Source organism: Pristiophorus japonicus, chromosome 20, assembly GCF_044704955.1.
Source record: "Pristiophorus japonicus isolate sPriJap1 chromosome 20, sPriJap1.hap1, whole genome shotgun sequence".
NCBI lineage: Eukaryota > Metazoa > Chordata > Chondrichthyes > Pristiophoridae > Pristiophorus > Pristiophorus japonicus.
This window is the reverse complement of record NC_091996.1, coordinates 63934209-63940975: the sequence shown is the minus strand read 5'-3', so window position 1 is coordinate 63940975 and position 6767 is coordinate 63934209. Positions and strand designations below refer to the sequence as shown.

The 6767-nt window shown below is 47.6% G+C and overlaps 1 pseudogene; it reads left to right on the top strand.

The window, feature by feature from the left end:
* The first annotated feature begins 203 nt into the window (after positions 1-203).
* On the top strand, positions 204-5702 carry LOC139232751 (uncharacterized; annotated as a pseudogene).
* The last annotated feature ends 1065 nt before the right edge of the window (positions 5703-6767 follow it).

The following is a 6767-nucleotide window of genomic DNA, read 5'->3' as shown; positions in this document are numbered from 1 at the left end:
ACAGTGATCTCACTCCCCTCCCCCCCCCCACAGTGATCTCACTCCCCCCCCCCCAATGATCTCACTCCCCCCCCCCCCCCCAGTGATCTCACTCCCCCCCCCCCCCCCCCCAGTGATCTCACTCTCCCCCTGAGATTCCCGAGATGATCGGCCTTCTCTGCCACACACCGCCCGCTGCACTTCACTCCCGCGCCGCCGCCGCCATGGAGCATCGGAAGCCCGCGGGAGTGCGCGCGCCAGCGGCATTGCGGCGGTTGGAAAAGACGCAATCTCCGGGACACAGCTCAGGATCGGGCGGCGGCGATTTAAAAGGAAAATCCAGCCCTATGTTTTTCTATGTGAGGTGTGGAGGATTAGGGTGGGAAGGTATTCCAAACATTCCCCAAACAATGAATTGAGCACTTCTCATTAGTGGGGGAACAAAGGGCCGTATCCGCTACTGGCTGGTCTCTTCCATTTACTTATGGGTATAACAAAATAGAAAAACAATATAGTGACTTTTTTAATTTTATTGATCAAAAAAGGGGGGTTTGCACGAACCCATCGAACCACCCCTGCTGTCCCCTCAATTAAATTTAAAGTTGAAAAATTAATAAAGCCCCTTGTAATGCCTGGACTCATATTGTGTTCTATAGTCATTAACATATTATTATAATATTTATTATATACAATATCAATGCTGCCGGCAGGTTAGCCATGTGTATTTTATACCTTCTAAAACTCATCCCAGAAGCATGTACAATATAGTACACTGTCCCTGAGTCACGTACAATATTTTAAATGCCTCTGGGATGAATTTGGGACTGTACAATATTGTATATGAATCTGGGATGCCGCTGGAACAATGTACAATATTGTATATGCCTCTGGGATGTCTTTGGGACAGTGTACAAAAATGTACATTGTCCCAGAGATATGCATCATAGTTTACAACGTCAAAAAGTCATGTACAATATTGTAAATTGTCCCAGAGACATCCCAGAGGCATGTAAAATACTGACCGTAAAGCACATGTACATAATGTGCATTACCTTGGAGAGGAAATACAGAACGAACTGATTCAACTCTTAGCAAATGCTGTTAAAGAGAAAATCTTAGAAGCTGCACATTCTGCAAAATATTTTTCAATAGTTTTGGATTGTACACCAGATGTGAGTCATGTTGAGCAAATGACAATAATCATTCGCTTTGTAAATGTTGTCATGTATCCTACATGGTCACTGCTTGTAGTATTACAAGGTGTGCCACCAGAGGGCACTGCAGTGGGAGACCTGTAGGTTACCTGTACAGGTGTGCCAGGCCTAGTATAAAAGTCAGGCCACCATGTGTGATCCTCACTCTGGAGTTACATTAAATGGACTAAGGTCACTACAATTCAAGCACAACACATTGTCTCGTGGAGTAATTATTAGAGCATCTGAAGACATTACAATTGGCGACGAGATTACGGACCTTCACGCGAAAATGGCTCACTTTGGTACGTTGCAGCAGTTCGCCAATAGTGATGATTGGGAAGCCTTTGTGGAGAGGCTCGACCATTTCTTCACAGCAAACGACCTGGCAGGCGACAATCCGGCCACACTGGCTGATAAGCGCAGAGCTATCCTGCTAACCAGTTGTGGGCCCACCATCTATGGCCTCGTCAGGGACTTGCTGGCACCAGCGAAGACAACGACCAAGACGTACGAGGAGCTTGTAACGTTGATCCACGAACAACTCAAGCCCAAAGATAGCATCCTCACAGCCAGACACCGGTTTTATACACACTGACGGCCCGAAGGCCAGGAAATCGCGAAATATGCTGCAGACCTCAGGAGGCTGACAGCACCGTGTGATTTTGATGATCCCTCACCGAAGCGTTGCGGGATATTGTTGTCATCGGAATCGGCCATGAGGGCCTTCTTCATAAGCTACTATCTGGATACCACAGTCACACTGCAGAAGGCCATCTCCATGAGCCAAGCATTCATGACCTCGACCTGCGGCTCTAGGTGGCTGACTCATACTCGGGACTCAAACTCGGCAAATACTGTGCACAGAATGGCGCCTTTTAGAGGCTGGACTGTAGAACGTGAATCTTCTCAGGGGAGAGAGAACAGGCCCCCGAGTCCTTTAACTCAGAGTCCGCCGAGGGGGGGGGCTAATCGAGTAGCACCATGCTGGCGTTGCGGAGGGAATCACAGGGTTCACCAGTGCCATTTTAAAGACTATGTGTGTAAAGGCTGCAACACAAAGGGCCACCTCCAGTGAACGTGTAAGAGAAATATAACTCAGTGTTGATGAAGAGTCTGCAGATGGCCATGAATCCAGCGCTGATTATGAAGCGATAGTCTGAGAGGCAGCTCAGCCCCACGATGAGGTATATAGCATGTTTACTTGCACCACCGAATGTTCTCCGTCGTGATAGAAGTCGAGATAAATGGCATTCCAGTCTTCATGGAAGTGGACACGGGGGCGAGCCAGTCAGTAATGAATCAAAAAGCCTTTGAGAGGCTATGGGACAATCAGGCTGAACGACCCAAGTTGGTCCTGGTTCAGGCAAAGCTGCGCACCTACACCAATGAACTTATCCCAGTTGTTGGTAGTGCAGATGTAAGGGTACTCCATGATGGCGCGTGCACAAGTTACCCCTGTGGATTGTTGCAGGTGATGGACCAATGCTACTCAGAAGACGATGGATGGAGAAGATCTATTAGAGCTGGGAAGATTTCATCCCTCCAGCGATCGACATCCCCCGCGCTCAGAGGCCCACCTGAGGTTGGATCCGGCACCAGAGAGCAGGCCAGCACAGCACCCAAGGCACAGATCGCTCAGTATGACTGCGTGAAAATGATCCAGTTGAGACGACCCGAATGCACCTTCCTGGCTCCAGTGGCAGGAATCCGGAGGAAGAAAATCGGACCCAGAAGCGACTTCCCAGCTTTGGTGGCAGAACCTGGGGAGAAGAGGATCACAGCAGTCGACATCGTGGATGGAAGAAAGATGGCACCCAAACCACGAGGTGATGCGCTGAAGAAAAAGATGGCGGCGGCCAGACCATGAAGTGCAGCACTGATGGAGCAACACGTGGCACCAAGCGAAGAAGAGGATTGGGGTAAAGATAGCAAAGCTCTCTTAAAGGAGGCCCACAACTCACCACACTTAAAAGGATAGTTCCACATTCTTAATCAATGTATTAGCAACTGTGAGCTAGATATAAAATGTGTAATTGATGATCAGAGTTGTGAATATGCAATAAGCAAGGAAAAGTCGCGCAATTGCAATAAGTAATGAAACGTTGTGCGATGTAGGATTTCAACTGCATATAGTCAATGCAGCGGGCAAACACCCATCGGGAGCACACAGGTCCAGAGAGCTACCCAATGCTGTAGCCTGCGTCCCTAGGACCAGAGTGATGCACCACGGAGTGTGGCCACAAGCAGCTAATATATACAAGCTGCAGAGCAAGCGATCTCAGGAGGGCAATGGCACCGGTATCGATACCCTGCCCCCGATCGGCTCCACTTTTCAAGCACCCGATGGCACCAACCGTCACGAGCCTGAAAGAGCAAACTGCGCTAAGGCGCAGCCCCCAGACCCTATTGCCACCAAGGCTACACCCGGGAACGAAGGGTCACCCGCAACAGTTCTCCCAAATGGGACTGGGACCAGCCAGGATCCCAAACCAAATAACGTCCAGGCAAGCGCGTCAGCGGTTCCCTGTGCACTGCTAGATGACTGCTCCTCAGGGAGCAGCAGCGACCCGGGTGCAAGGAGAGGACAGGGAGGTCACAGGCATCTGTGAACCTGCCCGACGTAGGAGCAACGGCAGAAGCCCCGAGAGCAGGCAACTTGAGCCAACCGGGTTCCCACAGCCAGCACTGGGCACCGCGCCGCCACCAGACTACCTGGACACCATCCAGCAGTTCTGGCACTAGTTTGTCCTCACACATCAGTGCTGACCCAATGCAAGTATATTCCAAGTATGTACCTCACCATTCAAATGTACTTACCTCACTTTTTTGGACTTGAATGTATATGAATGTAATGAGCCAACGGCACAATCTGTATGTGGGTGGGGGGGGGGGGGGATAGAATGGAGTGGTCTTGGACACACAAACAGAAACCACCAGCAACTCTACTGCCAACGAAACACCACCCACTCACCCAAGATGGAAATGACCCTCCAAGGGTCAACCAGATAGAGCTAAGCCCAGAGCACAGTCAATGCAAAGGCGATTTGCACTAAGGACTTGGGGGAGACTGATGTCATGTATTCTACATGGTCACGGCTTGTACTATTACAAGGTGTGCCACCAGAGGGCACTGCAGTGGGAGACCTGTAGGTTACCCGTACAGGTGTGCCAGACCTAGTATAAAAGGCAGGCCACCATGTGTGATCCTCACTCTGGAGTTACATTAAATGGACTAAGGTCACTACAGTTCAAGCACAACACATTGTCTCGTGGAGTCATTATTACAGCATCTGAAGACATAACAGATGTGAAGTTTTTAGATATGGATAATGCTGAGGTATCCATAAAGGAACATTTTGTGGGTTTATACAGTTGAAAAAGACAACTGGTGCTTTCATGACTGAAAGCCTTTTACAACAGCTTGAAGGAATGTCATTATCTGTTGAGAACTTACGTGGCCAAGGCTATGACAATGGGAGCAATATGAAAGGTAAAGAAAATGGTGTACAGAAGAGAATAATATACATTAATCCTCGGGCTTTTTTTGTTCCTTGCAGTGCACACTCTCTGAATTTGGTGGTTTCTGCTGCTGCTAAATGTTGTTTGGAGGCAACAAACTTCTTTGAGCTAGTGCAACATGTTTATGTATATTTCTCAGGTTCAACACGCCGTTGGAAAGTTCTTGGGTGTCATGTGCCTACTCTAACTGTAAAACCGTTGAGTGAAACAAGATAGGAGAGTCGAATTGATGCTTTGAAACCTCTTGGCTACGAGCCTGGCAATATCTATGATGCACTAATTGAAATTTCTGATGATACTACCTTCACAGGCTCAACTGGAAATATTGCATGTACTGATGCAAAAGCTCTTGCAAATGACCTTTGCAAATTCAAATTTGTTGTTTCACTTATTTTGTGATATAATCTTTTCGAGATCAACCTGACTAGTAAACAACTTCAGGCAAAGGATTTTGACATACATTCTGCTACCCAACAACTGGAATACACCAAGTATTTTTTTGTGGACTGCAGGAGTAACAAAGGGTTTGAAGAGACACTGGTAGATGCTCATGAACTTACTGAAGAGTTAGAGATGCCAACAGATTTTGAACCAGAACCAGTACGCATTCGAAGAAAGAGGAAGCAGTTTATATATGAAGCAGAAGACGAGCCAGTTCATGACCCAAAACAAAAATTCAAAGTAAGTTTCTATTTTGCTGTCCTCGATACTGCAATACAATCGGTTGAAGAACGATTTGAGCAGATACATAAACTTAATTCTGTGTTTGGTTTCCTCTACGATATCCATAGTTTACAAAATAACACATCAAAATAGATAAAGGAACATTGCGTGAAACTAGAGTCAGCTTTGCAACATGGAAATTCCAAAGCGTTGATGCTGGAGATTTGTGCAGTGAATTGCAGGCTAATGCGTCATACATCTCAAGATGTATTGAAATTTGTTTGTGACTATAAACTGACAAGACTGTATTCCCAACATTTACATTGCTCTCCGTATTTTTTTTGACTCTTCCAGTTTCTGTTATCAGTGGGGAGCGTAGCTTCTCAAAGCTGAAATTGATCAAAACATACCTTGTTCTTCAATGCTGCAAGAGAGGCTTGTTGGACTGGCTACTGTTGATACGTCCTTACTATACAGTATCAATGCACACGAGGCCCATGCTTGAGAGAAGGTCAGTCTGTGGCCTGTCCTTTATTCCTTAGCACTCAAGTGATGAAGGTGAGTGGAGCTTCCCCTTTTGTATCTGAAGGTCTAGGTTAGGAGTGTCTCCCACAAGTTCACCACCTAGTGGTCAGTGTTCTCACAGTGTACAACTTAGGTCAGATTATACATGGGTTACAATGCTGGTTGAATACATGACATCACCTCCCCACCCAAAGTCTTATTGGGATCACAGGTTGAGTCTCTCTGGTGGTTTACGCTCCCTTGTAGAGCGCCTGAGTTGGGGCACCGGTTGTTGGGCGCTGGCCTGAGTGTCTGCTGTTTGCGGTGCCTCAGGCCTATCCGGACTGCCCACAGTGACTGGGCTCTTCTCCCTTTGGTTCCTGTGTTCGGTCACCTGTGGTGGAGTGAACTCTACATCGTGTTCTTCCTCTGCTTCTTCTATGGGGTTGCTGAACCTCCTTTTTGTTTGATCCACATGTTTGTGGCAGATTTGTCCATTGGTAAGTTTAACTACCAGAATCCTATTTCCCTCTTTGGCAATCACAGTGCCTGCGAGCCATTTGGGCCCTGCAGTGTAGTTGAGGACAAAAACAGGGTCATTTACATCAATACATCGCGCCCTCGCATTCCTGTCATGGTAGTCATATTGTGACTGGCGCCTGCTCTCGACAATTTCTTTCATGGTGGGGTGTATAAGGGATAACCGGGTTTTGAGCGTCCTTTTCATTAGCAGCTCTGCGGGTGGAACCCCTGTGAGCGAGTGTGGTCGGGATCTGTAGGCCAACAGGAGGCGTGATAAGTGGCATTGCAGGGAATCCCCTTGGATTCTGAGCATCCCCTGTTTGATTATCTGCACTGCTCGTTCTGCCTGGCAGTTTGAGGCCGGCTTGAACGGTGCCGTTCTAA